This window comes from Carcharodon carcharias, chromosome 21 (assembly GCF_017639515.1).
Source record: "Carcharodon carcharias isolate sCarCar2 chromosome 21, sCarCar2.pri, whole genome shotgun sequence".
Taxonomy (NCBI): domain Eukaryota; kingdom Metazoa; phylum Chordata; class Chondrichthyes; order Lamniformes; family Lamnidae; genus Carcharodon; species Carcharodon carcharias.
The window spans coordinates 25,053,952-25,069,358 of record NC_054487.1 but is presented as its reverse complement, the minus strand read 5'-3'; the positions used below and the strand labels follow the sequence as shown (position 1 = coordinate 25,069,358).

The 15,407-nt window shown below is 42.7% G+C and overlaps 1 protein-coding gene across 5 annotated transcripts in view; it reads right to left on the bottom strand.

Annotated features, from left to right (window-relative positions):
• The window catches only part of si:dkey-82f1.1 (DENN domain-containing protein 2A), a 112,371-nt gene extending 97,227 nt beyond the window's left edge, over positions 1-15,144 (bottom strand). For 3 of the 5 annotated variants that reach the window (XM_041216191.1, XM_041216190.1, XM_041216187.1), the window contains exon 1: positions 12,860-13,169. The gene's annotated coding sequence lies outside the window, so the exon portion shown is untranslated. Of the gene's footprint in view, positions 1-12,859; positions 13,170-15,082 lie in introns of those variants that run through there. The other 2 variants (XM_041216188.1, XM_041216189.1) reach the window with 2 other exon arrangements.
• Positions 15,145-15,407: the final 263 nt, after the last annotated feature.

Sequence of the window (15,407 nt, the reverse complement as noted above, 5' to 3'; positions counted from 1 at the left end):
AGAGCATTACTGAATAATTTCTGTTACATAGGCCCAAGCTTACCAGTGCCTCAGTATTCCAGAGTAAAATCCAATTTGAAACAAATTGTTTAGCTATCAGCCCTGACTTCACCTCCATGTCTATGCCTTCATCCCCAGGTTCAACTGTCCCAAAAATTTTCTTTATTGGCATCCAAGTTTGACCCTCCATAAACTACTCTTCCAAAGTTTTGACATCCTTATCCAGGATAAGCTTCCACTATCCCAACACCCCAGTCCTAAAAAGGTAAAACAAACGCCAGGCCTGGAATTCTGAAAGGTCCATCAGCAGATTCATGGGAACACCACCACCTGCAAGCTCCCCACTAAGCCACACAACATCCTGACTTTAAACTATAATCACCATTCCTTCACTGTCATTGGGTCAAAATCCTGGAACTCCCTTCCTTCCTAACTCCCTCCCTATACCATACAACCCTTCGAGCCTGCTCCACCATTCAGTATTTACGCCCATCCCTAATTGTCCTTGAGAAGGTGATGGTCAGCTGCTTTCTTGAACAGCTGCAGCCCATGTGGTGTAGGGAGGGAGTTAGGAAGGAAGGGTGTTCCAGGATTTTGACCCAGTGACAGTGAAGGAATGGTGATTATAGTTCAAAGTCAGGATGGTGTGTGGCTCCATCAGCAAAAGTTTGGCAGAACAGAACCTTCGGCCTACCATGGAACCCACTGTGGATACTGTCCCAACTTGCAGAGGTACAGTATCAACTTACTCAGGATGGACCACTGCGTCGTTGAGGGCACATGAACAGCGTTCACTTTGATGGAGACCTGGAAAGATGGATCAATGCCACAACACTCTGATGCAGCAAAGACCTGGGAAATGTTTCCCCAGATTGAGCACCAGACTCAGCAGATCCCAAAGCTATGCTGGTCTACTTATTGAGGGTGATGTGACCCTTCTAGAATTCTGGCAATGTGAATTTATACTTTGCAAATTGGCCATGCCCAAAGGAGATCTAGATGATACACATCCAAGCACGCACACACACATATGAACATATGAATTAGGAGCAAGAGTAGGCCACTCAGTCCCTCGAGCCTGCTCCATCATTCAATAAAATCATGGCCGATCTGATTGTAATCAAACCCACATTCCTACCTATACCGAATAACCTTTCACCCCCTTGTTAATCAAGAATCTATCTAGCTCTGTCTTAAAAATATTCAAGGACTGCATCCACCGCCTCTGAGGAAGAGAGTTCCAAAGACTCACTACCCTCAGAGAGAAAAAAATTCTCTGCATCTCTGTCTTAAATGAGCAACTCCAAAACACATATCCCTGATGCCCTGCACCCCACAATTCATCAGAACTAGGAGCTACTCAGCTGTGGCTCAGTGGATAGCACTCTCATCTCAGAGACAGGAGAGTTCAATACCCAACACAGGGACTTGAATGTAAAAATATGAGCTGACATTCCAAAGTAGTACTAATGGAATAATACTGCTGTACTGTCAGGGATACTGTCTTTCAGATAAGAGATTAAACTAAGGGCCCATTTGCCCTCTCACGTGGATGTAAAAGATCACTAAGGCATTTTTTCAATGAAGAGCAAAGCAAAAGAGCAAAGCAAAAGCAAGAGAGTCACAACTGGTGTCCCTGCCAATATTTATCCCTCAAAACAACATCACCAAAAAGAAACAAAAACACAGGTCTGGTAATAGAAGCAAAATACTGCAGATGCTGGAGATCCAAAATAAAACAGAAGGTGTTGAAAAAACTCATCAGGTCTGGCAGCATCTGCGGAGAGAGAGAGACGGAGTTAACGTGGAGTCAATATGACACTTCTTCGGAAGAACATTGGACTCGAAACGTCAACTCTGTTTCACTCTCCCCAGATGCTGCCAGACCTGATGAGTTTTTCCAGCATTTTGTTTTTATTACAGATTATCCGGTCATTCTTTTGTTGCTGTTTGTCGGAGTTTTCTCTGTGCAAATTGGCTGCCACATTTTCTACATTACACCAGTGACTAGAGTTCAGAAGTACTTCATTGGCTGCTAAGTGCCTTGGGACATCCTGAGATCGTGAAGGATGCTCTATAAATACAAGTCTTTTTCTAAAAAGATAAATGCAAGGTCTTTCTTACCCATACAAAAAATATACAGACTGACATCTACATTAACCATATCCTAAACAAAGTGACACAACCAGCAGCAGAATCAGTTTATTCAACAAGTTAATCTCTCTCGATGGACTGTGGTCCAAAGATTTGAATGTCCAAGAAACGTCACAATCCTGCAATTGCTTTAAGATGATATGACTGCAACTGTGTTGAATGGGAGATCTAAAACAGATGCCTTCAAAATCTAACCTCAGGTCAAGCAACAGTGTGAATAGCCACCATTTTATTTATAATCTACCTGGCAGTAGCTATTCACCTCAAAGATAAACTGCCCTTTGATGTCAGTATTAAACACTGTCTGGATGGAAAATTCTTTAGTCGGTCGCCTCAGTGTAAAAGCTAAACTGACCACCATAGACATACGTGATGTACAGTTTGCGGATGACAATGCACCATATCGGCAAATCACGCTCGATCTCTTCAATTCTGCATACAAGAAACTTGTCTGTCCTTAAATATTGCCAAAACAAAACACTTGTCAACTACACCTAGCCAGCCAAATATTCCATCTGCCATATACGTTGCAGAAGAGACTCTAGAATATGTTGCGCACTTCCCATATCTTGACAGTCATTTCTTTCAAAAGGCAATTGACGAGGAGATCCAACATCGGACCAGCTGCGCCAGCTGACCCTTCTACAAGCCACAGCATCAAGGGTTTAACAACAAAAACCTCCAGAAGTCAAAGTGCTAATGTACAGAGCTGTCATCACTACACCCTTGTATCGCAGTGAGACCTGAACTGTGTATCAACAACATTAGGGCACTAGAGAAATTCCATCCGCAATGCCTCCACTGCAACCTCCAAATTCAATGGGAAGACTGTTGAACAAAAGACTCGTGTCCTTCTTGAAGTCAGCTCCACCTACATTCAGGCAATACTCCTGCTAAATCAACTACGATGGACTGAACACTGTGTCCAGATGGCCGAAAAGCATCTCCCCACTAGGTCCTGTTGTCTCAACTCTCAAATAGCCAATGTTTCAGGGCAACACAAAGGAAATGCTTCAAAGACACTCTGAAGCTCTCCATTAAGGCAGTGACCTTGATGACAGGGAGGAACATGCTACCAATCATTCAGATTAGCAACAATTTGTCCATCAAGCTGCATCAAGTTTTGAGTCACAACATCTTAATAATGAGGCAGAGCGGTGGCAGAGACAGAAAGCAAATCCTGCACTCCAGATCCCACTACCTCATGGGAGGTCCTGATCTATGTGGCCACAGAACTGCAGCACGAGACTCGACCTGTTCAGTCACATGGAGAGCCATGGCAGAAACTTGAATAGATGTCATCCTTAAACTGAGGGACAGCCCACAACGATGAATCTCTCTCTAAGCATTACTACATTTCACCTCTTTTTTAAAATTTCTTTCATGGAATGTGGGTGTCGTTGGCAAGGAATCAAAATGTTGTCCATCCCTAATTGCCCTTGAACTGAGTGGTTTGCTAGGCCATTTCAGAGGGCAGTTAAGAGTCAACCACATTGCTGTGGGTCTGGAGTCACAGGTAGGCCAGACCAGGTAAGGATGGCAAACCAGCATTTGCTGCCCATCTCTAATTATTCTCGAGAAGGTGAGCTGCCTTCTTGAACTGCTGCATTTCATCCCATGCGGGTACATCTACAGCGCTGTTAGGAAGGGAATTCTAGATTTCCAAAGACAGTGAAGGAATGAGGGAATATAATTCCATTCTTTGTCTCAGCCCAAAGACAATGTTGTAAATGTGAATGTTACTTGCCAGTTATCACCTAAGTCTAGAAGCTGTGCATATCTTGCTGTATGCAGGAACTGACTGCTTCAGCATTGGACGAGTTGTGAATAGTACTGAACACTGTGCAATCATGAGTGAACATCCCCACTTCTGGCCTTACGATGGAGCAGAAGTTATTGATGAAGCAGCTGAAGATGGCTGGGCCTAGGACACTACCCTGAGGAGATCCTGCAGCAATGCGCAAGGTCTGAGATGATTGGCCTCCAACAACTACAATCATCTTCCTTTGTACAAGGTATGAATCCAACCATTGGAGGGTTTTTCATCTGATTCCCAATGACTTCAATTTTTCTAGGGCTCCTTAATGCCACATTCAGTCAAATGCTACCTTAATGTCAAGGGCAGTGACTTTCACCTCACTTCTTCTGTCCATGTTTGGACCAAGGCGGTAATGAGATCAGTCAGCCATTGACTTGCACAGCAGATAATTACCTTGTTTTTACCTGGAAACAATTTGAACATCTGGGGGCAAATCTGGACCAATGTTTCGGTATGTGTTCAGTCACCTAAATGAATACAAATAGTCTACCCCTCTCACCGAAAAATATGCTGCTTTCTTAGACGCAGCTGCACTGCATCAAAACTTAAACATTTATTTTTAAGCAAAGATTAATTGCTTTGAGTTGGATGCTATTAGGAACAAGATGGTACCATGATACAACTGATCCTATTGTCATAAGCCAGACCTGTTAGCCTGGCAATGACATCCCCATTTAAAAAATAGGAATTCAATCTATCTTTCAAATTTTTAGTAAAGCAGTACTCTGATACATCTTAAAAACTGTAACAAAGACAAAAGGCATCAGATAAACTGCTTTCCTTCAACAAGGAGCAAATCAAAATATTACTGCAAGAGAGCAGAGGGAAATCTGGCTGAGGAATGCAGTTGAATTGAGGACCCCACCCCTGTCTAACAAGAGTCAGATTACAGCACAGTTTGAATATGTCACTCACTCACAGCTTCATAAGGTTCCTGATTGTGCTAAGCCTGTGATCTGCAGTATGCTTTAAGCAATGAGCCACTTCCAGCCACAACAGAAACATTTCTTCACACCCAGCGAATTCACCCCAATACCCAATCCTGAACAGTGGGTTTAAGCACAATATTAATCCTCAATGACATTGCAATGGGCACCAGCCCAAGTCCCTCACCTTAAAGGTGGCGTGGTTTTCCCATTATGTGCATTTACCTGAAGCATAAAGTAACAGCTGGAAATAAACCCTTTCTCCATTACGTAGATGTGTATTTCGAATCACTTCTACCCTTTTTCCAGTGATATGAAAAGGGTTAGATTTTTGTAAATGTAATGCAGCTAGGCCATGGCCAGAATTTTACACCTTGTGGGCGGGTGCGCACGCGACCCAAACGGACGTGAAATAAGAGATGACGGCGGGCGAGTATCCCGACATCACTCCACACGCAGGCAATCTTCAGGTCAGCGGGCACGCCCGGCTGTCGGAGCTGCGCCCACCAACAATTAAAAGGATCACTTAGGGCCACTACAAAGCCAATTGTACTCGATTTTGCGTTGCCCGCACAATTTTGTGCTCATTGCATAGGCAAAATGGGCAGGCAGGCAGCCCACTTTTAACGAAACTTCATCCAAGGGCAGGATAAAAAGGGTCTGCAGCATTGCCAGTGTGAGTAGTGAGGAGTTTAGGAGACAAATTGCTTACTTGAACTTGACAGCTTCATCTCTGTTCTGAATGTCAGTCTTAGCATTTCTAGGCTTAATTTCAGGGCTCATTGGTGCCTCCAAGGCCCCCGGAGGATTTTAACCATCTGAACCCTTCCAGGCACCAGACGGCCTTCTGTTACCTGGCAATAGGGATTGTGGTCTTCGCTGGTGACACCACCTCTGAGGAGGAAAGGAGAGGAGGCCTGGTGTCCCAATGCAGCTTCCAGGGGAGCGACCTGTGGAAGGAGAGGCGCAGGCACAAGGGGCTCAGGGCCAGCAGGAAGTCCAAGGCGGAAGAGGCCACAGAAGATGCCATTATCCAGCTGTCAGGATTTACAGGCGGCAATGCAGCTACCTCAATATGTCTGACGCACAATGCTGAAGGAGGCTCCGCCTCTCCAAGGAGACTGTGGCCTCAGTTTGTCAGATGGTTAGGCTTGAGATCACCTCCAACTGTGTGAGTGGACACCCCATGCCAGTGGCTTCGAAGGTCGCAGTGGCCCTCAACTTCTATGTATCCGGCTCTTTCCAGGGGTCAGTGGGGGATCTTTGTGGAATCGCCCAATCAGCTGTCCACAGTTGCATCAAGCTGGTGAAGAAGCTCTATTCAGGTGGGTAACGACATTTATTCATTTCCGTATGGATGAGACCAGCCAGGTTGAGTGAACCAGAGGGTTTGCAGTGATTGCTGGGTTCTCCCGTATCCAAGGTGTAATCAACTGCACGCTTGGTCATCAAGGCACCAGCGGGTCAGCCAGATGCCTTTATCAACAGGAAGGGTTCCACTCCATGAACATGCAGATACTGTGTGACCACAGGACGCAGATTCTCCAAGTCTGTGCAAGGTACCCTGGCAGGTCCCATGATGCTTACATCCTCAGACACTCCCAAGTGCCGGGGCTCTTCGGTATTCCAGCTCTGCTGGATGACAAGGGCTATCCCTTGAAAAGGTGGCTTCTGATGCCTCGCCACTACCCTAGAACAGGGGCAGAGCAGCGTTATAACAGGTGTCAGGCCTCCACAAGGGCAGTGATAGAGAGGACCATGGGGCTTCTGAAGATACGCTTCCGATGCCTGGACCGTTCAAGGGGAGCACTACAATTCCCTCCAGAGCGAGTGTCACTGATAGTGGTTGCATGCTGCAGTCTCTACAATCTGGATCCGGCAAGGGGGGACCCTTGGAGGAAGAGGATCTTGAGACAGCGCCAAAGGCCACAGATGATGAATCCAGTGAAGAGTCAGAACAGGCGCCTGATGAGGAGCATGGTGAGGACATGGAGGCAGACCTCTGGATCCTTCATTACGGCAGGGACACCTGGGATGTCTTGATTCAACACTCCTTCAGCTAGGCTGCCAAAGAACTGCTTCCACCTCATGCCAGGGGTGCCGCCTCCATCCCGGATATTTGAAATGACCCTTTCCTTTGAATCCAAAGTCCACTCAGCGCCTGTGCAATAAAGTTTAGGGCCACTCATATCCAGCATGACATACTGGCATGCCCTGCACCTACGAAACAAGTGAAGCACACTCAGGCCATTAAGACAAAAGAAAAATTTATATCATGTTCGCACTCAGATCAAATGAATATAACCATATATGGTGTTAATGGTCACACCAGTAAACAGATTAACAAAACATGGCAGAACAGAAGGCCTCCATGTCTAACAAACAGGTGGAGCCAAACTCAATATTTTATTCATCCTTAAACTTCATGGGGAAAATATCTGGAGAGTAAAAGCACTTTAGTTAGCTTTGCTTCATTCATCAATGGTTGAATGATTAGACCAAAGATTTAATTTCACAGTTTAACTTACTACAATAAGGTAACTGAGAAATTATTCAAATTTTCTGTTCTAACAAATAGAAGCTAGCCTGTACAAAAGTGATTTGTAGTGTTTTGGTGGTAGAATGGAGAATATGGCAACTAAATAAAAGACATGAAGGAGGAATTATTCAAAGAGAAGAAGTAGAATTTCTGCCACACTTCCAGCAAGAGGCACAATAGCAGAGTGAGAACCGCACTGAGAGAATTCTTGATCTTTGGGATTCACCGAGGGTATAGTAGCATTTTGGTCTGTTACTGGAGTAGTCATCCAGAGAAGATTAGCTGACGTTTCCAGTCGTTGGTAAGGCCATTGTTCCAGTCTCCTGTTTAGATTCTCCTCCCCCTCAGGGAACTGCCACTGCCGGTTTTAAAGCACCCACCGGGTCGCCACCGGACCTGGGACCTGACAGGCTCCCACCCCCACCTGGCCCTTCTCAACCATTGAGAGGGTGTGTTTCACACTGGGTGGACCTTAATGGACCATCCAGCGTGAAATTGCATTTGCAACACAACCGGGGTTGGGAGTGGATTCCACATCCTCTTCCGCCAACTTGGTGTGCACGCCAAGCGTGAAATTCAAGCTCATGTTTTTACTTTTTCTGACTAGCAATTAATACATCAGATCCAAGTATCATCATGACATTTTCTAGCATTAACATACAGTCACGGTGATGCACCAAATTAACTTTATTGAAAAAATGCCGGATGTGGAAAGGTTTGGCCGAGTTCATCAGGTGTACAGATGTCAATATTTACTCTGAGGACTGCCAGTACAGATTATAATGCAGGTTGCATCTCAGAACCTTTAACTCATATCGAACCCAAAACCCCCACTCCCTGTGAACCAAAACACAACTTTAAGCAAGATGCAACTTGAATAGTATGCCACTGGATAAACAAAGGGCCCTTTTTGAAGTTGAAACATGCATTGGCTGTAGTGTAGGATCCCACCCTACACTCCTAATCTCTCAAACCACACTAACAGAACTGAAGGCTGAAAGCCACAAAACAATAAAATTCAAGAATCTCTGCCAGTACTTTCACAACTTAGACCATGTGATGAACTAAGCTAGTACTTGAAAGATATCTATCATATACAATTAATCAAAAGCAGCCCAATGAGAAATGGCAATATTTCTTGCAGTGTACTTCATGTTAATCAAGTCAGGTCTATTCATGTAACAAGGTGGCACCTCAACTGCAAGACAAGAAAATTACATATCTTTAGGGTACAGCCATACTGTGAGGCTCTTCCTTGTAGGGCCGCTTGCAAAGACCATTAGACTGATTTATAAGTGATTAATTTATAAGTGATTGATTTATAAGTGATTGATATGATAGCCAAGTAGTCTCCAATTGCTTGTTATCCAGAAAGAAAAGAATTGGCATTTATATCATAAACAGTAGATGACTTTTTGAAGTGCACAGATGGTCTATTCTTTGCTGCTATGCTTTTGGGACATTTAATGAAAATGTTGATGGAACACAGATCCAATTCAGAACAGATGGCAATCTCTTCAACCAGAGACAACTGAAATCATCAACTAAGGTATCAGAGATGATGATACAGGAATTGCTGATGACTGTGCCCTCATGTCACACTGAGTATAGCTTTCAACAGATCATGGATTACTTTTCAAAAGCAGCTGATGGACTAACCATCATCTTGAGATATTCCACCAACCACCTCTAAATTTTGACTATACCCCACATGCTATAACTATCAATTACACAATCGTGAAAGCTACAGATAACTTTATCTATCCTGGAATAAATCTCCCGAAACTGATAGTGAGGCAGGCAAGTAGAATTGCCATAGCAAGTTCAGTATTTGCCTATTTACTTAAAAGACTGTAAAGGAATCAAGTTATCGAACTTGTAACAAAACTTGCTGTGTACAAAGTGTTGTTACTATCTACCCTCCTAAGTGAGACATGGGTTACCTACTCCAGACATATTCAGTAATTGGACTGGTTCCACATGAGATGCATGTGGAACATAATGGACATCTAATGGGAGGACAAAGTGCCCAAAACAGGTATTTCAAAGAGCAGAAATGTCTGGACTGAAGCACCCATCATCAGCAGCTTAGATGAAGTGGACATATGACATCTATCACTGATGATAAAATCCCTAAGGTGGTAATGTATTCACATCTTAAACTTCGACACTACCTGCAAGGTTGGCCAAGGTTAACATTCAAGGACTTCTTGAGGACAAACTTCAGGAAACTAGCAGGTCCAACACGGAATGGGAGGAAAATGCACAAGAAGGAACTACTTGGGGAGCAATCTCAAATAGTGGTGTTGCTTTCTTCAAACAGTAAAAAATATCGACTGTTACGGAAAAAGGCAAACTAGTAAGATGGGGCAGTCCTAACAAAAAAAAAAAAAATCAGACAATTCATCCTTGCCCACACTGTGGAAAGCCATGTAGGTCTCCAATTGGGCTCCACAGCCACGTTAGAACACACAACAAATGACTCCACACACGCAAGAAATAGCCATCTTCGATAACAAAAGGGAAACTAATGACAACAGTTTTGCACCCAAAGATGTCATGTAATTTGTGCATAGCAATGTCCCATAAACAGAAACGGAGTTGAACCATCCATTAATCCAGTTGGGTTGATGGTGTAGTCTGAAGCAAGAACAGTCACGACTATTCTATAATATTCCACTCTATATCAAACAATGGCATGGTCTTCTTTCCCATCCACCTAAATAAACAAGCAAGGGCTTGGTTTAAGCTCTATACCAAAGAATGGAACATTCAACAATGGAGCACTCCTCCCCAACACTTCAGCGAAAGATCCACATTTTACACGCTAATGGCCTAGAGTGGACTTGAATGTACTATATTTTGACTTATGGGTTAAATAAAAAATGCTACTAACTAAGCCAAGCTGGCACAGAGGAACATTTTGTGTATTTCCCATCTTCTTCATTGTACAGAGACACAGACAACCATCTCAATAACTTCAAATGTATGAAGGTCTATTTCATTTCAGGATACACACAAGGTTTAAAATCATCTTTCAAACTGCTTTGCGGGAATCACTGAGCCTGACAGTGTAAGGAGCTGAATTGGTACAGTTTCAGTGCAAATTACATAATTATGGTTAATTTTATTAGACCAATATCAACTTGTCGCAGCACAAAGTTCAGCGTCTTCTTTCAATAAGTTACCTTTCTGGGATTGCCACCAACACCTAAATAAACAATGTTAAAATCAAGCGCAGCAAGGATGTTTTAATGAATCAGAACTTTTTACAATGCTTTGAATGTTAAAAGGCAAAATTCCCTTCCAAAAAGGAGGTTCCAGTTTCAAGGTTCCACTTGCAATGACAAATCAATGCTGAGAAACACTTTCTCTTTAAAAGGCATTCCACAGAGCAAAGACTACTTCCTGGAAAGGTGGCAAAACTTTCTCTTTAAAACTATTTTGTTAGTGAGTTTCCCTTTAAAGAGGTTTGGAGGCACCCTCTTTAACAGCTATCCAAAACACTAAGTTAATACACCACATATAACAAAAATAAACAGGCTTCCTGTATACTCTCACCTACTCTCACACACTTAAGCACATATAAGCAGATGGCATCCTGTATTGTGCATGAATTAATGAGAAATTACTGCAACTTCAAGCAGCCACCTAGATAGAAACCATTGTTTGCTGTTTGGATACAAATTTTGTTGATTTTTTGGGGTCCATACATAGCAATATGTGCAAAATTGCAGAAGAAAAAATGAGGCAAAGAACCTCACCATCTTTAACTTCAAATCTCATGCAGCAGAAGCATCACCAGCTGAGCAAGGAACTAGAAGAACTAAATCTGATTTTCTGTTTTGCGCAAGTAGTGACATCATTACAAGGCACTGACATATCTTAAAGTAATTAATATCCCTACGTCAAGCACTTGCCAAAGATTTCCACAGGAAGATGCCATGCTTTTAAGTTGCAGCTTAAAAATAAATACTTCCAACTGCATTTTATTCAGCCAAATCTGCAACCACATTGATGACTGACAGACTAAGAGGCAGAATTCATATACTGTACACAACTCACTAGAGAAAATCTTACCATAAAAGTATTTTTAAATAAGCTACAAGATAAAGCTTTAACCCTGCATTAACTGATTCCCATATATTGAACTTCCAAACAACATTTTAATTTGCCCTATTTTGAAATATTTTTACTTAACTCCTTGCTGTCCAAGCCAATGATAGTTCGTGAGTTCAAATGACAACAGTCAAGCGATCCCCTGCCCAAACTCCTCTGCCAATGCCATTCTAGCTATCTAATGCAATAATAAGTTTACTTACCAATTTCAGCAGGCTTTGCACAAGTCTAACACTCGAACTGCTACAGCACCCTGTATTGAGGGTAATCTGTTTAGTAACTCGTGGATTGCTTCTTTAAGAGCTGGAGCTGAAAATTCCAGTCAGGGAAAGTCTTTGAAGTGTGAGACCCTTGTTTAGTTTCTATATTTCCATTGTTCTAATGGCAGGTGTTCATCTTAATACTTCAATCTCGCTTTTGTTGTGGGTAATCTCTAAATCAGTGGGTCTACTGGCCATTGCATCAAGGGGCATAAAAGATATAATTAATACCCTTGAATATTTAACTCAAATAAACACAGTGCAGAACTGCTTCGAGGCTCATGCCTGAGATCCCCTCGCTAACTTCCACTTACAACAAAGTTTTCGGTTTTAAATACCAGGGGTGGGAGGGGGCTCTGTGTTATTCCCCCACTGTGAGGCTACTGCGGGCAGAGATGGAGGAGAAAACCAGATTGCATGTCACATAGGGCCACTTTTGTGTAGCCCTCTGTAGCCTCCCATAGAAGGGTACTGAAACTGGCTTGGGAGCAGTTTGCCAGGCAAATGTTTCAACTGAGGAATGGTGCACAGCAGACCTCGGGGAGGGGAACCTAAGGGAGGGTGAGAGCCTAATTTAAGAAAAGGAGATGAACTAAGCCTGTGATGAAAACAACCGTCAGTAACTTCTCAAGAAAGCAGTGTAAGAACTCAACAAAGTCATCATTCTAGTGAGCAAGGGGTTAACTTTATAGAACAGCTCTACAGATAACAGACACGTATCCTACAGGAAGCCTGGGTGAGGGATAGGTCATCCATAAATATTTAGCCAGTTACTGAAAAATTCAGATGATTAAAAATAACACATTCATAAACATAGAATCGATACAGAATATTAGATGGAATCTGGAAGTAAGTATGTTTGCCCTGAAGCACAGGGTCTCAAGTGCAACATTCAAAAGGTTCTCTTCTCCCTACCCCCAGCGCTCTTGAGTACAGACTTTCTTTGAATATCAGCTCTGCCTTTTGTCAGGGATGAATTTATAATCCAAAATAGGGGAGGAAGAGGAAGATAAAAGTTAACTTAATTTGTGGAATTTCCTACCTCACCGACTCTGGTTGCTGGTGAATCTCTCTTGCTTGCAGCCTCATTCCTGCAACAAATAACCCAATTAGGCAGCATTTGTCTGTATTTCCTTCTGAAAAACTTCACTTGGGAGGAGAGGGGGATAAGGGGAAGAAATCGACCCTGCCTTTAGTTTCCTTACACCTGAATGGCTTCACTAACACACTCCATAACCTCAGCTAGTGATAGAACGCTTCTTTCACTCCGTTTGCTTTGTTTCAAGTCTTTTTTGGACTGTCTTTTTCTATCATCCTTCTTCTCGCTCACTCCTTTTCTTCACTGGCCTCTAGCTTACTGGCTCTGACGTCTCTGCTAAGCTCCTGCCTCCCTATTCCCACACCTCCCTCCTTTGACCTCCCTTGACTTCTTTCCATTGAACTAATCACCAGCTGCCTCAGAACAGTCTTGTCACCATAGCAACCGTTGTCCCCTCTCCAACTCTACTAGGCAAAGACTACAATAAACACAGATTCTCCAGTTTCAGGCACATCAAATAATCTACTAAAGAGGCAACAACTCCACAGCACAAATGCTGCTTCAGTGGTTGGCAACTTCACAGTGGCAATACAATGGTATTTTGTCATTGTTCCTAACGCTCATGTATTCTTGACCTTTTCTGATAGATTAATGGAGAACTTGGAAAAAAAGTGTTTTCTTTTCAAAATCTGTAAATACAGAGCATGTTGCTGCTTGCCACGGGTTAAAATTAATACCAGCAGCAATTCCATCTCAGTGATGAATTTACAGTTTCTGTTCCCGTCTTTTAGACTTTCTGAACAAACAAGTAGTTGAGCAGGCAGCTGGATTTCATGTACAAGAGCAAAATATTCTGGATGCTAGAAATCTGAAATCAAAACAGAAAAGGCCAGAAATACTCAGTAGGTCAGGAAGCATCTGCGAAGAAAAAAAAGTTAACATTTCAGATCGTTGACCTTTCATCAGAACTGCATGACCTGCTGAATATTTTCGGCATTTTCTGTTTTGTTTTCATGTACTTTCCGTTTAGGTTAAATAGAAACGTACAGTCTAGGAAACACCAAACCACACCAACATATCCAGCTCTATGTGAAGAAAGCAAGCTCTCCAAATATTAAAGCAAATTCAACCCAAGTTAACAAATTTCCCAGGAATATTGAGACAACACTGGGGCACATTCAAAATGTAATTTCTTACTGGCCTGGACTTATAATACACCCAATGCAATGGCTATGCTACATAGAGCTACTGCTTGGAGTCGGTGTCCTACCTATAAGAATTAGTACACAGAACTGAGTTTATTTTTTTCTGGATACTCAAGTTAGCCATCATATGCCAATGTTTCCCACCCCTGCAAATTCCGGCTGACCAGGAGACTCTCCTGCTGTTACCACCTGCCATAGGCCTATTGGAAGGATTTGCAAGTTGATAATCAACCTGGCCATCAAATCCTGGAATGGGACTCAAAGCCAGAGTTTCTGGCTCAGAGGTATGCACGCTAACGACTACGCTTCAAAAAAAAAACAACCTTCATTGGCTGTAACGTCCTGAGAATTGAAAGGCGCTATATAAATATGTCTTTCTTTTTCTCTATGTAAATAAAAAGATCAAAGAATTAATCTCAACATGTTAGCAAACTGGAAAATCCAGTAAATAATCATGAACGTCACAGCATCGGTTCAGACACGGTTAATGGCTTTGAGTCAGGTGGGAACTGTTTCCCAGACCTAGATGACGGTGTTTGTGGTGTACAGTGATCCCAGGCTTTCCTGTTTCTCAGCCTTTACCCCAGGTGCAGGGAAATTTCAAATTTTCAACATAGGTTTTGATTACACAACACGGGTCAACGAAAGATCAGTTATATGTAAATAAGCTGTATAATTAAATGAATTTGATCCATTTTGGTAAACCAACCTGCAAGAGAGGGGATAAACGCATGACGGCAGCTCCTTGTTGCAGCTTTCACTACTTACCAAGTCTCGAAATGCTACACTGCTGGCTACAAACCAACATTACAATCCAAAATAGAACATGTAGCCAAGTCAGGGAATAACAACCACTGGGGGTATCTTGCCCTAAATTGTCCCAATATTAATTTATGTTTAAACTTTCAGAAGCAATTAGACGCAACAGTTTTAATTAAGTGTTAAGTTTTAAAAAATCATCACACTGTTAACCTAAAGAAGGAAATAAAACAAAACACATTCAAAGGTCCCATTAGCTTACAGGATGTTTCCAAGTTCAAAGTTTAATCACAAGGCACTTGATTTCCAAACATTGCCCTCTCCACCATCCAGACAACGGAACCCTAGCTGTGAGCTAGTGAACGTCAAAAGTCGTTACAGTCTGTAATGAACCTCTCCCAGGCACCTTCCTCTAGACAGGAAGTCCAGATGAATAACACTGCTGAGCTAGGCTCTACGTGACTTGCAACAAACACAGGTACTTAGTTTCTGATGAATTTTGTACTCATCAGGTGAAGGACGTCAGTGTTGCGGTGTGTTGCATCCGTCACCCAGTGCGTAAGCATTGAACACTCCCAGGTCAGGAG